General features: G+C 40.3%; 1 long non-coding RNA gene across 1 annotated transcript in view; it reads left to right on the forward strand.

Moving 5' to 3' along the window:
• Positions 1-3,546: 3,546 nt before the first annotated feature.
• LOC309867489 overlaps positions 3,547-15,948 on the forward strand; it is a 134,053-nt gene continuing 121,651 nt past the window's right edge. The window contains exons 1-5 of the long non-coding RNA XR_014313196.1: positions 3,547-3,625; positions 3,895-4,036; positions 5,977-6,077; positions 6,905-6,979; positions 9,518-9,776. This is a non-coding gene — a long non-coding RNA (uncharacterized lncRNA). The remainder of the gene's footprint in view (positions 3,626-3,894; positions 4,037-5,976; positions 6,078-6,904; positions 6,980-9,517; positions 9,777-15,948) is intronic.

Below are 15,948 nucleotides of genomic sequence, written 5' to 3' on the forward strand. Positions count from 1 at the left end.
GGGCAGTGGCTTGTGTTCCTGCCCATTCATCAAATTGTGTCATTCTGTTTTCCCTAGCATCCACCCACCATCAGCCTGGTGCTGGAACCGAGCTGAACTCAGTCATTAGCTCCCTTGAGGTCAGGTTTCTGGACAAGTCCACCCTAGCCACATATCTTAATACCTCCAGGCATTTTTTTTCCCAATTATTTATTTATTATCCTATTTTAAAAATTTTAAAGATTTTATTTATTTATTTATTTGGCAGGTAGAGATCACAAGTAGGCAGAGAGAGAGAGAGAGAGAGGGAAGCAGGCGCCCCACTGAGGAGAGAACCGGATGCGGAACTCCATCCCAGGACCCGGAGAGATCATGACCTGAGCCGAAGTCAGCGGCTTAACCCACTGAGCCACCCAGGCACCCTATTTTTTATTTTTTTACTTTTATTTTATTATTATTTTTTTATTTGACAGACAGAGATCACAAGTGGGCAGAGAGGCAGGTGAGGGTGGGGGGAAGCAGGCTCCCTGCTGAGCAGAGAGCCGAATGCGGGGCTTGATTCCAGGACTCTGGGATCATGACCTGAGCCGAAGGTAGAGGCCCTAACCTAGTGAGCCACCGAGGCGGCCTTCCTTTTTTTTTTTTTTTTTTTTTAATAAAAATCTCTTTTCCAGGATAAGGATAAAAAAACTGTTAAACCAGACCCCCCCCCCCCCAAAAAAAAACAAATGAAAATACTAACTGCTGTTCCACATTCACATCAGAGGAGATGAAGGAAATTATTGTCCTGTTACTCTCTTGCTACCTCCTTGGTACTAATCTCTGTTTCTGTTACTAACCATGTTTCCTCAGAGTTCCTCTGATTTTAAATCATAGAGTAAATTCTGGTATATTTTCCTCCCCTTTTCATCTTATCAATCATCACATCCTAACAATGTGAGCTATGTAATTACTGTTTTATTATTATTATTATTTTTTAACGATTTTGTTTTTTAAGCCATCTCTACACCCAGCATGGGGCCCAAATTCACAACCCCGAGATTAAGAGCTGCATGTTCGGGGCACCTGGATGGCTCATCAGTTAAGTGTCTGCCTTGGGCTTAGATCATGATCATGGGGTCCTGGGATGGAGCCTCAAGTCAGGCTCTCTACTCAGCGGGGAGTCTGTTTCTCCCTCTCCGTCTTATATTCTCTCTCTCTGTCACATAAGTAGGTAAAATCTTAACAAAGAAAAAGAAAAACAAACAAACAAAAAAAGAGTTACATGCTCTACTGGCTGAGCCAGCCAGCTGCCCTTGTCATTGTGACCATTTTTGTCTTTCTCACTGAAAACTTCCCTACTGGGGGTCTCACTTTCCCTTACCTGCCTGGTGCACCTGAGTTCTAGCAATATTCACCCACATCACTCTCTTTTCACTTTCAAGGCAACCACATAGAGCCAGATTAATTTTGCTTTTAAAAGTAAATTTCAATTCAATTCAAATTAAATTAAAATTCCTATTTAAAAATTTTCAATGACTGCCTTTGTCATAGAATCAAAAAATGTTTGAACCCCCTACCGACAAAACAGGAACTTGGGCTGGCAGTTATACTTTCTTGGGGAAATTTCTGCCTTCCACAAGAGAAGCAGTTATGATTTGATTGATAGACTAGGGAATGTTCACTGCTTGGGACTTAGCTTCCCTTTTCATCCTTTTCTTTCCTAAGTGCTTCTTAAATTTAAGGCCCCATGCTAAGTGCTGCATGAACACATTTCTGATTTCCACATGAACAAACTCTTGTCATAGGCTCCTTTACCCTCTCCCTACTGCCCTTGCTTCTTTTGAACCACAACCATGGCATCATTCCCGCTTTCACTTGTGTTTCATCTTGGCTCAGGCTCTTCTCTAACTAGGCCGGTTCTCATTACTCTTTATTTCTTTAAGTATTTACAGGACATTCGCAAACTTGCCTTTTAAAATTATTTATTTATTTATAAATAAAGAGAGAGAGAGAGAGAGAGAGAGATCACAAGTAGGCATAGAGGCAGGAAGAGGGGGGAGGGAAGCAGGCTCCCTGCTGAGCAGAGAGCCTGATGTGGGGCTCGATCCCAGGACCCTAGGATCATGACCTGAGCTCAAAGCAGAGGCTTTAACCCACTGAGCCACCCAGGCACCCCCAAACTTCCCTTTTAGGTGGGATGCAATCTTTCAGTGGCTAGAGACGATTATATAATTCAATATACAGGTGTATAACATTGGACTTGCCATCTATTAGCACTAGATAATTTTTGGCATTTGATAGATATGCCTTACTTATGAAGTATTTTAATAATAAGATTTTGAAAGCACTTGCTATCTAAGTTTAGTCCTTTTTTTAAAAAAATTTTTTTTATTTATTGAGAGAGAGAGTGAAAACAGAGGAAAGAGGGAGAGGGAGAATCACAAGCAGACTCTCTGCTGAGCATGAAGCCCAATGTGGAGCTTGATCTCATGATCCTGAGATCACAACCTGAGGAAAAATCAAGAGTCAGATGCTTGGAGGCACCTGGGTGGCTCAGTCTCTTGGGTGTCTGCCTTCAGCTCAGGTCATGATCCTGGGGTCCGGGGATTGAGCCCTGCATTGGGTTCCTTGCTCCACGGGGAGCCTGCTTCTCCCTTTGCCTGTTGCTCCCCCTGCTTTTGCTCTCTGCCCCCCTCTGTCCAATAAATAAATAAAATCTTAAAAAAAAAAAGACACTTAACCGCCTGGGCCACTCAGGTACCCCAAGTTATAAGTTTAATCTTAAGATATTTTATAGGGAAATATTAAGGAACATTTGCATCCCTAGTATACAGGAAATTTACTTCACTCTTCTGTGCCTCTGTAAAATAAGTATATTAATAATATTCTCTTTACCAAGTGTGTTCTGAGGTTCATATCGCAGAAGAGATAAGGAAGAAAAAAGTACTTCTTTAATTATAGAATGTTCTACAAATATTATTATTGATTGCTTGGTCGAAGCAAAGACAGAAATCAAAATAGTAGTTTGTATAGAGACTAATACAATTAGTTTTATTTCCTTATTATGAAGAGGTTTTAGAGCTGCTAGAGTTACTGTCTTTAACCAAAAACGAGTAATTGATATCTTATGAGAATATTCATAGGACCTTGACTTTTTAGGGAAATTCCAAGTCTCCACAGCTGGTCTAGAATATGGTGTGGGAAAACCAGATTTATTTTTTCAGCCTGCTAGGTTGCATGATGATTAAATAGCGAAAAGGTTGTGAGTTCTGCATGGCCTTATCTAGTCCAGGTGTACGTTCCTCATGATTTCCTGCCAACATTCCCAGTTTAACTTCTGTACTCACTGTACTTGTACAAAATGTTAATATTATTTATTAATTCATAGGCTTCTTTAATATTTGCTCAGCTGTCTGTATTCTGTTTAACTTGTCCATATCAGTGTTCTGGGTCACTGTCATAGACTTCCAAGTTGCAGAAAACCTGTTTGCTCTGCATTACAACACAGCGTAGGCCTCCATGGAAGTAGATTATAAGCGCTTCTTCATGCAGATGACACTGAGGTCACCTTATTCCATTGACTGGAATCGAGCAACCAGCACATATTGAGAACCTCCCGAACATGTTGAGGACACAAATCCAGTCTGCTTTTTGCTTAAGGATGGTAAGACAACCCCCAGAGTCTTTTCCTGAGAATGCAGTGATTGTCACTAACTCTAGTCAAGTATATCCTTTCCTGTGCTATTGTTAGGCATCTGTTTGGTTGGCCATGTGCACAGGCTGTCAGCACTTGTACCAATGTATCTGCCAGGGCAGGATTAAGGATAGACAAGGAGCAGGATATTTCCCCCTTTAGAACTTAGAGAAGAATGTACTTTCTTTGATGTAGATGAGGTACATTAAAGTACTTATTTTTGTGTTTATATCTCACAGATAAATGAAAATTGAAAGCCTTGCACTGTATTGTGAGATAGAACCTGGCATCTCTTCATGCATATTCTCTGTTCCTCAAGGAAATGGACCATGGCTTTATACTTCATTGTATTAAGTATAATTCCAGGATTGTAAAGAGCAGGTATATAATTAGTAATCAAATAAGCTTTGAATGTACATGCAACTTTGCATAATTATAATTGTCATAAAGGTCAGAGTACAGATCCCAACTGCAGAGCACAGGATTCAAAATACCTAAGCTTGGAAGCTGGTGGAATAGGTGTGGTGTGTGTGTTCAGGCTCTACCAAGTTTCAGTGGTAGAAATGACATTTACTTTGGAGGTGTATATCCTTTCTAAACAGGGTGGACTCTTGCCAGGTAAAAGGAAAGGCCAGGATACATTTACACCATGAATAAATGGACAGGTTTAATTTTGGTTTAATTTTTTCATAGATTTGTTAACTGCCACTTCTGGAGAAAGACTGGATTAAAACTGGATTTAAGTAAGAACTTAAGTGAACCTTGTAAGTTGGAGATAAACAGTTTAGAGCTCCCATTAAATTCAGAATATTTAACTCTTGAGTAGATGGCAATGTATTCAATCAGTGAATGTTGGGTTGAGAACAGTTAAGAACAGTACAGTCTGGGGTGCCTGGGTGGCTCAGTCAGTTAAGTGTCTGCCTTCAGCTCAGATCAAGATCCCAGGTCTGTGATCAAGCCCCACATTGGGTTCCCTGCTCAGTGGGGAATCTGCTTCTCCCTCTCCCTCTGCCTCTGCTCTGTCTACTTGTATGTTTTTTTTTCTCTCTCTCTCTCGGTCAAATAAATAAATAAATAAATAAACATTATAATCATAGATTAGCCATTATTTTTTCCTTCCTTCAACAAATATTTTCTGGGCACTGTTAATGCCCTTCAGCCAAAGGCCACCAAGGACACACCTGTAGTTGAACACATTCGGTTTTGTACTTTCTGCAAGGATGAAGAACACCACATTTCATGTGTCAGGAAGGGAGCTTTAGAAAGAACCGAGTGTAGAATTTGGACTTTTGGTTGGTAATTGGTGGGAGGATCCAGGGAAGCTGGGTTTGCTTTAGATTGGATGCTCTTAGAAGTACCCCTGATTTCTGTGATTTTCATAGAAATCTGTCAGTAAACCTCACCTCAAAGGAAAGGAGACTACCATGAAGATAAAGCCATCATTGGTGAAGAAACAGTAGCTACTTATTTTTTTTTTTATTTTTTAAAAAGATTTTATTTATTTATTTGACAGAGATCACAAGTAGGCAGAGAGGCAGACAGAGAAAGAAGAGGAAGCAGGCTCCCTGATGAGCAGAGAGCCCGATGTGGGGCTCGATCCCAGGACCCTGGAATCATGACCCAAGCTGAAGGCAGAGGCTTTAACCCACTGAGCCACCCAAGCGCCCTAGTAGCTACTTATTTTAGCCAAGAGAGGAAGTGTTTGGTATTTCGTGAATGGCACAGGGAACTTGTTTCTATTTGTGCTTAAATAAAATTGTGAAATGGTTTGCTTTGTCTCAGAGTAACCTTTATGTGGTTGGTATTCAGAGATTATTTAAGTCCAAGAGGGGAATCACATGGCCTAGTTATGAGTGCCAAACCAGCTCCCGACTGTCAGGGGCTACTCTTTGTTTTTCTGTCTCCGCAAACAACTGGGAGGCACACTAGGTTCTTGGTGCTGGGGATTTAGCAATCAATAAAACAGACAAAAATCACATTCATTCTAGCCAGGGGAGAAAGAGAATAAAATAAATAAGTAAATGATAATTTATTGGAAAGTGACAAGTACTCGAGAGAAAAAACTATCAAGGAAGGGGAATAGGGTAATGGGGGGTGAGTGGGGACCATCATTTCAATCTGAAGCAGGGAGAGCTCATATTTGAGCAGAGACTTACAGTGATGAGGAATGAGCTGTGAAGATGTGGGAGTGGATCTAGTCTTTGTGACAGGTGTAGGGTGATATCTCTTTGGGGTTTTGATTTGCATAAGATCTGAAAGAAGTATAACACTGTACGTTAATTACACTTCAATTAAAAAATAAAAAAAATGTGGGTGTGAAGAGCCTTCCAGGAATAACGAGCAGCCCTAGTGAAGGTTCCAAGGCAAGAGCAGGTCTGTTATGCTCCAGGAACAGCAAGGAGCCCTGTGGATGCTGAAACAGGTGAGAGAGGGTATGACGGGAGAGAGGGCACAGGGCATGTCGGAGAAGTATCTGGGGGTAGATGGTTTAGGGAATTTTAGGTCAATATTTAGGGGTAGTCAGAATGCTACTTCTTATGACTCTGAGACTGACTATCTTGAAGTGTGGCTTAGATAATTGCCCAGAGCCTTCCCTTCACCTGCATGAGAATGAGCAAATAATTGCATAAACCTCTTTATTAATCGTTTGGATATAATGATAAAGTAACCAGTTAAAACAATTTTACTCAAAAGTTTGATTCAGTGGAATTTCACACCACTGGTTAGAGATTCAGATGGTTAAGTGCAAAGTTGAGTCGGTAAGATCCTAAGAGAAGGATCCTCAAAATATTCAAACAATATTACCATGAATACAAGTCACTTGGAAGTAAGTTTGATGCAAACATTTTGATGCAAAATGGGGGTGTTGATCATTTCCTATTCTTGAATAGGCTCCCATCTATGCCATGTTGATTTCACATAAATCCAACTTGAAGGGCTGCATTGACAAAAAAGAAATATATGTGTTACATATCTATTAAAATATACATTAATAAGTACATATTTCATATATGCATGAAAAGTTTGCGTATATACTGGCACACGTGAATTAAAGCAACTGAGAAAATTTGTAGGCACGACGCTTCTTTAGCCCTACATGTGTTAGGATTTCCTGAAAACAAGGAATTCTCTAGCTTAGGCACAGAACTGTTATCAAAGTTAGAAAGTTAACTCTGATTCAGTACTGTCATCTATAGACTTTATTCATATCGTGCCAATTTGCTACAGTGATGTCCTTTTCCCCAGCAGAAAATCTAAGACCATCGGGTCCTTACAGTCTGTCTCATCTCATTAGTGTCCTTTGATTTGGAATAGTTCCTGAAGGTGTGTGTGTGTTTGCGTTTCCCAACTTCTTGACACCAATAATTTTTAAGTGTATCAACAAGTTATTTCATAGAATGTACCCTAATGTCGGTTTGTGTCATGATTAGTTTTGGGGTTTGCACCTATGGTGAGACCATCACAGACACGATGCTGAATTCTTCTAAGGGGATCATGTCAGGAGCCAAATGCTATTGGTTATTCCAAATCCTGGCGATGATAATGTTGGTCAGTTGGCTAACGAGGAGTTTCCACTGCATTGACTTTTGTAATTAAAATGTTAATTATGTTAATTAATATATGTTAATATAATAATTATATGAAAAAGGTACTGTGAGATTATGTAAATATCTCATTATTCCTTAAACATTCACCCACTAGTTTTACCATGTATATTCATGATTCTTGCCTGAATCAGTAATTACTATGACAGCTGCCAATTGGTGATTTTCTAATTCTTATCATTCATTCTACGTTTATTAATTAGCTTTCTAATGCAGGCAGAGCTTTTTCTTATTTATTTACGTATTTAATTGATTAATTTACATTGTTATAGACTCAGGTGTTCTTTACTCGATAGCTTATAAAAATCCTTACTATCATTATTATTTTGATGCTCAGATTATCTCAGATGTAGCCAGGGGGTGCCTCTTCAAACTGACTCCTATATCTTCTTGAGCACATCCTTAACACTTTTGTACTACGTATATTTTTTCTACTTTCCCTGATCTGATCCTGAATCAGCCATGTCTCCAAGTAGGTCTGCTTTCTTTCAGTGGAGAATGGTGCTTGTTTTCCAGGAGTACTCATTACTACTGAGGTATTAATGTTTCTGAAATCTCTTAGGAGACGGAGCTAGGAAATGTGTGTGTGTGTGTGTGTATATGTGTGCATATGTTTGTATATGTATATAAATGCATACACATTTATAATACACATATACTTAACTATACATATCTATATCCATTTCAAAATCTAATTATCTCTTTCTGTATATCAAAATCGCTGAGAAAAGGAATGAATGAATGAGCCACAGAGAAAATATTTGCAATCCATATATTTTAAAGGGAACTTGTGTCCAAAACTTATGAAGAACTCAATAATAAACACATAATGTGTTATTTAAAACTATGCAGGCTATCAGTATAGACATAAAATAAAGATGAATTAAGTAACATGAATAACAAATATGATTTACTATATATTAATATAGTAAATAGAAATATAAAAAACTATAATAAATATACAAATACGATGAAACACAATAATAAAAATACCAAAAAAATGGAAAAGATTTGAACCTACCCTTTGCAAGGAATATAGGTAAGTAGAAAATAAGCACATGAAAAGGTGTTTAACATCTTTAGTCACCAAGAAACTGTAAATTTAAAATCACCACAAAATGTCCCTTACTCCCGCCATAATGGCTAAACTTTGACAGATGTTGGTGAGGATGTAGAGCAGTTGGTAGGGTATAAAAAGGTATAATTGCTAAATAGAATTCTTAGCCATAGTTCTTATACATGTAAACTCTTACCTACCCTCTAACCTAATGTTCTCATTCTTAAGTACTTGCTCAGGAGAGGGCATGAAATCGTGTACACACAATGTCTTCAGTTATAACGTTCACAGTAGCTAAATTCAAAATAGGGAAGATCTTAGAAAAACTTGAAGTGTTTACTTTACGGTGAATGGATAAACAAACAATGGAGTACCACTTGGCCACAAAAAGAAAAGAGTTACTGATATGTGCATATCATGCATGATTCTCCAAAACATTATGCTGAGTGAAAGAAACCAGACCCCAAAGAGCACATCTCTTATGATTCCATTCCATGGAGCTCAAGAACAGTTGCAACTAACCTGTCGTGATAGCATTCAGACAAGCAGTTGCTTGGGGGTGAGAGTGGGAAGGGGAAAATTGACTGGAAAGGGGGCAGGAGGGAACTTTTGGGTAACGGAATTCTTCTATAGTCCAATTAGCATGTGCATCACATGGGTGACAGATGCATTTCTGTCCAAACTCATAGAAACAGGCCCTCAAGATCCATGCATTTTTGTGTCTGTAAATGCTATCTTGTGGCAGGCAGAAAAATGTCCCCCCACCCCCACCCCCACATCGGTCTTGAGGTGGGAAGATTCTCATCTCATTATTCTCTGGCATTATCCAAAGGAGTCCTAGATGTAATCATATGCATTCTTGCAAGAGGGAGGCCCGAAGGTCAAAGTGAGAAAGAGAAGATTTGATGATGGAGGCAGGGCTTGGAGTGATGCTGTTACTAAAAGGGGGCCATGAGCCGGTGAAGACAGCCTCTAGAAGCTAGGAACCGCAAAGAATGGATTTTCCCCTGGAGCCTCCGGGAGGAACACAGCCCTGCCAACTTCTTGATTTTAGTCCTGTAAGGTCCATTTTTGGACTTCTGACATTCAAACTATAAGACGATACATTTGTGTGGTTTGAAGCCACTAAGTTTGTAATAAGCAGCGATAGGAAACTAAGATATATCAGCATAATATACTTCATTTTATTGCATTTCACAGGTACTGTGTTTTTTGCAAGGTGAAGGCTTCTGGCAGTCCAGCATGGATCGAGTTTATTGGCACCATTTTCCCAACAGCATTTGCTCACTTTGGGTCTCCGTGTCCCATTTTAGTAATTCTCCCAATATTTCAAACTTTTTCATTGTGCAATCACAGTGTGCCTCTTGTATTTGTTACAGTGGTCTCTCATCAGTGACCACGGCTCACCAAACCACAGGGCTGGCCGGCATCTTTAACAAGAAAAGATTTTAAAATTAAGGTTTGTACATTTTTTTCCACAACATAGGCCATTGCACCCTTAGTAGATTACAGTACAGTGTAAACAGAATTTATAGGCACTGCGAAATCAAAAAAATTCATTTGACTCCCTTTATTGCAGTGTTTGCTTTATTGTGATATTCCCTTCATTGCAGTGTTTTGGAACCAAAACTGCAATATGCCTGGACTTCATTTTTGAAAAAAGTATTTAAAAATGCACTTAAGTGAGCAGTCCCATGGGCTACAAAAATAAATAAGCGAACAATTAAAAAAATGTTAAAAAAAAAAAAAAAGGCCGTGTGGTGCAACAGACCTGGGCCCTACTGTGGATTGTGCCCTCTGCCTATTTAGCGGTTCAGCAGCCATAGAAACGTTGGCAAGTTTGTAACATCCCTGAGGCTCAGTTTCTTAATCTACAAAATCAGGATCGTTAAACCTGGCTCACCTCTCAGAACTGTCACGAAGATTAAAAGCAATAAAGTAAGAAAGCAGTCTACCAACCAAAGACTGCACAGTAAAACCTCATTATGATGCTGGACTTTTATCCAGCATCAGTGCGTATATGACCGAGTTGGTAGGGCAGCTTGAATACTGCCCCTCGTGGGAAAGATAACTCCAGGAGAGGGGTGAAGGTCATCTGCAGAGCTTATCAGATTGTCCTTGTTCATTGTTTTAAAAATAACTTTATTTTGAAATAGTCTAAGACTCAGAAGTTGCAAAAATGTGTTCCCGTTCTTTTCAAAGAGTTGGCAGCCTAGTTCTTTCTATTTATTGCACTCTGCCTGGTGTTCTGGAACTTTCTTTGATTTACTGAGTTCTAATGGTAAGAACTCAGCTCTGTGTGCACTCACAAGGTACCTAGCACTGTGTCAGCACTTCATATATGTCCTTGTCGTGTAAGCCTCGATCAGTAATAACACAAAGGAGATGTTTTAGTTATTCCTGTTTTTGTGGGTGAAGAATCCAAGGCATAGACATGTTCAGAAAGTTACCCCGGTCTGCAGCTCAGAATGTGGGTCCAGTATTTCAGCCTGGCACCTGACTGCAGGGCCAAGCACAGAAATGTAGGAGGAAGTCCATCCTTGCATCACAGAATAACTCAGAGACATTTCTATTATTTCACACAATGTGCATGCAGGGGAAAGTGCATACATACACCCGAGGGAGGGATTTTTACGCTGAGTCAGGAAATAAAGGCAAAACAGGATTTATGACAAAGAAAGAGAAGGGAAAAAGAAGCTGAAGACTGGAAACAGTGAGCATTTTTTTTTCTTTTTAAATATATATTCTGTTCCTTTAATCTAGTCTTTCTGTGGTATTATAATATCTTGCTTACAATTATCGTTATGGTATACTTTTTTTTTTTCAAGATTTTACTTATTTATTTGACAGAGAAGGAGATCGCAAATAGGCAGATAGACAGACAGAGAGAGAGATGAGGAGAAGCAGGCTCCCTGCTGAGCAGAGAGCCCAATGCGGGACTTGATCCCAGGCCCCTGGGATCATGACCTGAGCCGAAGGCAGAGGATCAACCCACTAAGCCACCCAGGCGCCCCAACAGTGAGCATTTTTAGCAGTTTTTTTAAAACACTCATTAGCTGGCAACTAAGAAGGTCAACCTGGGTATTTTGTCCTTGAACGGTCCTTCTAAAGGTCAAACAACTTTTCCCATTTTTTATTGATTCTCCATAGAACTTTGGGAGATTATCTGGCCAGCATGAGAGACAGGTGCCTCCATTAAAGAAGGCCAGATTTCCTTTGTCAGTTCCTCCTCATTCATTGGCCAGGGATCCTCACCATTTCCCTCTTAACAGAGTTTCTCATTTGTCAGGCTTAAGGACTGAGTTCATTATTTAATAACAATTGAATTTATTTTGAAGTCCTGGCAATTCATGTCACTTAATGTTTCCTAGAAGTTCTGCTACCATTCTATTTCTGTGGTCACTGTCCTGGTCATAGCCCTCATAACTCCATGTCCTATAAACTTGTTGATGAGATTATCATCAGACTCATTTCCCTCAATCTCTCTGGCTCAAGAAGTCACAAGGATTTGCTATAACCTTGAGCGGTGAAATCAAGCTCCCTTGCGTGACCACCAAGCATCTTTTCCCCTCCTCTCCTCTCCATCTCCAATCCTATTTTTTCCTTTCCCCCTAAAACATACGTATGAGTCAACTCAGGCTGCCTTAACCAAGCATCACAGACGGGGTGACTCGGACAACAGGAGTTTATTTCTTTCAGTCCTGAAAGCTAGAAGCCTGAGATCTGGGTGCCAGTGTGGTCAGACTCCAGTGACAGCTTTCGTGCAGACAGCTACCTTTTGCTGGGTCCTGTGTCCATGGCAGTGAGAGAGAGAGTGGGCATGCTGTTGAGTTCTGGTAACCCCACCAAAGGGCTCCATCCTCATGACCCCATTCGGGAGGAGAGTACCATCTCCAAATACCATCCCATGGGAGATGGGGCTTCCACATGGGAATTTGGGGGGGGGGCACAATTCAGTCTGTAGAAATATTTATTCCGTTTCACATGCTCATATTATTTGCTTTAATCCCACTGGTTCATTCCCTCTAGTTGGACTGCTTGCTTTTATGGTCCGATAATCTTCCTTTTCAAAACCCAATCCTGAATTCTAAGAAGCACAGTTTTAGTTTAATCCTTCTTTTGTTGGACTTTCTCCCTTTTCATAAAATATTCCTTTGTGCCATTTTAGTTTATATATGTTTGATCTTAGCATTTTTGCTATATATTTTATTCTAAAATTACAGTTGGGTTGCAGTGAGGCAAGTGCCATGTTTTGAAGAATGAGTTCTGCTATAAAGAGAATCTCTTTATAATGAAAAGATTCTGACAGTCTAACTGGTGGGCTACCTATCTATAGCAACTATAAGACTCCTTTATAAGCAAGACAGGGGAGAAAGCACAGTAACTGAGAGTTGATGGTGGCAAGATTTAGAATCATAGGATTTTCAAGCTTTTATTTGTCATATTACGTGTTTGAAGACCTCATGCCTTGAGAAGGGACTTGTTTAAGATCATATAGGTAGGCAATGGTGATATAGACCCAGGTCTCTTGGTTTCCATTCTACAGTTTGTGAATTCAAATGTAATTTTTCAAAGGCGACCAAGTTGGATCTATTAGTTTTCTGTTGCTGCTTAACAAACTATGACAAATGTAGCAGCTTAAGACACACATTTATTATCCCATAGCTTCCATGTGTCAGGCGTCTCAGCGCGGTGGAAACGAGTCCTCGCTTAGGGTCTCCCAAGGCTGCAGCTAAGGTGTTTGAGAGCTGGGAGTCCTCCTCCAAGCTCATGTGAATATTGGCAGAATACGTTTCCTTGAAGCTGTAAAACTCATGGCAGCAAACTCATTGCTTCTTCAAGGCCCACAAGAGAGAGGGAGGATGTTGTTTCAAATCTCTGGATGGTAAACCTTCTTTTAAAAGGCTTACCTGATGAGGTCAGGTCCTTCCGGGATAATCTCCCTTTTCGTTAACTCAGAGGAGACTGATTAGGGACCTTATATTTGAAAGAATCGCTTTACTTTTGTCCTATAATGTAACCTAATCATGGAAGGGACAGAGATCATATTTGAAGTTCTCACCCACACTGTAGGTCAGATAGTTATACTGGGTATGTGCATTGTGTTAATTTTTAAAAAATTAAGAAAAGCAGAAACAGGAAAAACAAAGTCATTTCTAGTTTGGCTTTCTGAATAAAACACCACGACGTATTCCTTTCTAGGCATTTGTTCTTGTTGCTGTTCCATACTTCCCTTGGGTTTTTTTTTTTTTTCATACTTTAAAAATAGAGCCATACAGTGTATATAACTAAATTTGATACTTTATTCATTTAGTTTTATTTTGTAAGAATCTTTACATGTGGTTATATATCACCCCTATGGACATACTTTTTCCCTTTACTAACCATGTCTTTTCAGTGCGGGGCGGGGGGGTGCGCGGGGAATGGAAAATGTAGATAAGCAAAAAGGGAAAGCAAATCAACTCAAATTATAATATTCAGAATTAAACTTTAGTAACCTTTTATGTTAATACTTCCAGATTTTTTGGTCTGGGTCTGAATATATAAGTATACTCCTATATGTTTTAAGATGGAGAAAATTTTTTTGCCTTATGTCTCAGCACTCAAATTCCCCTTTGGTGGGTGGTGATGTCCCATGATTTAAGAAAGATATTCTGGAAAAAAAAAAAAAGAAAAAATATTCTGATAATTCCTCGGGGCTTAAGATGAGATCCCGAGTTTCAGGATATTGGATGGTGTCAGGATTTCAGAGAAGGACGAAGCTGCTCTGAAGGAGAGGGCAGAATCCGGAGCTCCCAGGAGACACGGGAGGTGGGAGCGAAGGGCCAGGGGAGGAAGGGAGGAGAGGCAGAGAGGTGATTATACGCTGCTGGACACTGTGATGTGACTGCCAGTGGCCCTTTCCCCGGCTCAGCTTTTACTACAACTGCTAAAATTTTTAATTCTTAGTGTGAAGGATTTGTTGATGCAATGCAGGGTTTCGCAGCCTTGGAACTATTGACATGTGGGGCTGGATAATCCTTTGTTGCACTGGAGAGTGTCAGCAGCATCCCTGACCTCTACTGGCGGATGTGGATGGCAGCCCGCTCTTCAGCTGCGACAACTGAAAGTATCTCTAGACATTGCCAACCATCCCTGGGGAGCAAAATCAGCCCCGGTTAAAAGCCGCTGTTGTAATGGGAATGGTGGAAAGGGCTATATGTTGTGTTAGGTAATTCTGTCTAGGCTGAACTGCATTCTCCTGAGTCTCTTTCCTGGATGTTTCTGGTCCTGGTGTGTTTCTGGTCACCCTCCCGGTGCAAAGAGGCAGCTGGACTCGCAAGGGTTCGACTCTCCTCAAATCTTTCAGCATTTCCACCAGTAGGCGCCTTGAGCTTCATGGAGAAGGGCTCTGGTTTCTGGAGGATGCCACTATCATTATATTAGTTTGCCAGGGCCACCATAGCAAAATACCAGACTGGGTGGCTTCAGCAACAGAGATGGATTTTTCTCATAGTTCTGAAGGGAGAAGTCTGGAGTCAAGGTGGGGTTGCTTTCTTCCGAGCTCCTCTCCCTGCCTGGTGCATGGCATCTTTTCTCTGTGTCTCCACATCATCTTCCCTTGGTGTGTGTGTAAGGATTCTAATTTCTTCTTCTCATAGAGCTACCAGACGTATGGGATTAGGGCCCACCCTAATGAGTAATTTTAACTTAATTATCTTGTTAAAGACATTATCTCCAAATATGGTCATATGCTGAGATGCTAAGATGTATTAGTTGGGGTTCTCTGGAAATGGAAAAACAAATGATAAGAGACACACAACATATATAAAATATATAGTATAATGTATAAGTAGGATATAAGTGTGTATATTTATAGATACAAGTGTATGCATACCTATATATACTTATAGATATTTCCTATTTATATTGGTTATGATATAATTACATTATAATAAAGTATTATATTATCTATATTTTATGTAGGATAATTTGTATATAATAAAAGGAGATTTATTATTAGGAATCAGCTCATCCAGTTACGGAGTTTGAAAAGTCCCAGAATCTGACCCCTGGAAGCTAGAGATCAGGAAAGGCAAGAGCGTAATTATAGTCCAAGTCTAAAGGCCCGAGAACTAGGGGAGCTGCTCCATGGGCTAAATCTCAGTTCAAGTGCAGGAGAAGACTGATGTTCCAGCTCAAGAAGACAGGCAGGAAGAGAATTCTCTCTTCCACTTTTCGTTCTGTTCAGGCCCTCAGCAGATTGGATGTGCCCACCCAATCTGGTGGCGGCGGGGGGCGGGGGTTGTCCATTTACTTTGCTGAGTTGACCCATTCAAGTGCTAACCCTGTCCTGAAACCACCACACAGACCCATCCATGAATAATGTTTAATTTGGGCAACCTGTGACCCAGTCAAGTTGATACATAAAATTAACTGTCAACTGGGAGTGAGGCTTTCAACGTATGAATTTGGGGGGAACACAGTCCAGCCCATAGCAGTGATCAGAGTCAGAGGCCATAAGAACTGATGCGGGTTTAGCCTGTCATTGTGGACCCCAGCTCATGTGTGTGGGCTCCAGCCCCTCCTTCTTTCCTCATTTTACCCCATATTCTCTTCCTGCCTTTCTGCCCTTTGGACGGCAAGTTCTA

The sequence above is a fragment of the Mustela nivalis genome (assembly GCF_964662115.1).
Source record: "Mustela nivalis genome assembly, chromosome: 6".
Classification (NCBI taxonomy): domain Eukaryota; kingdom Metazoa; phylum Chordata; class Mammalia; order Carnivora; family Mustelidae; genus Mustela; species Mustela nivalis.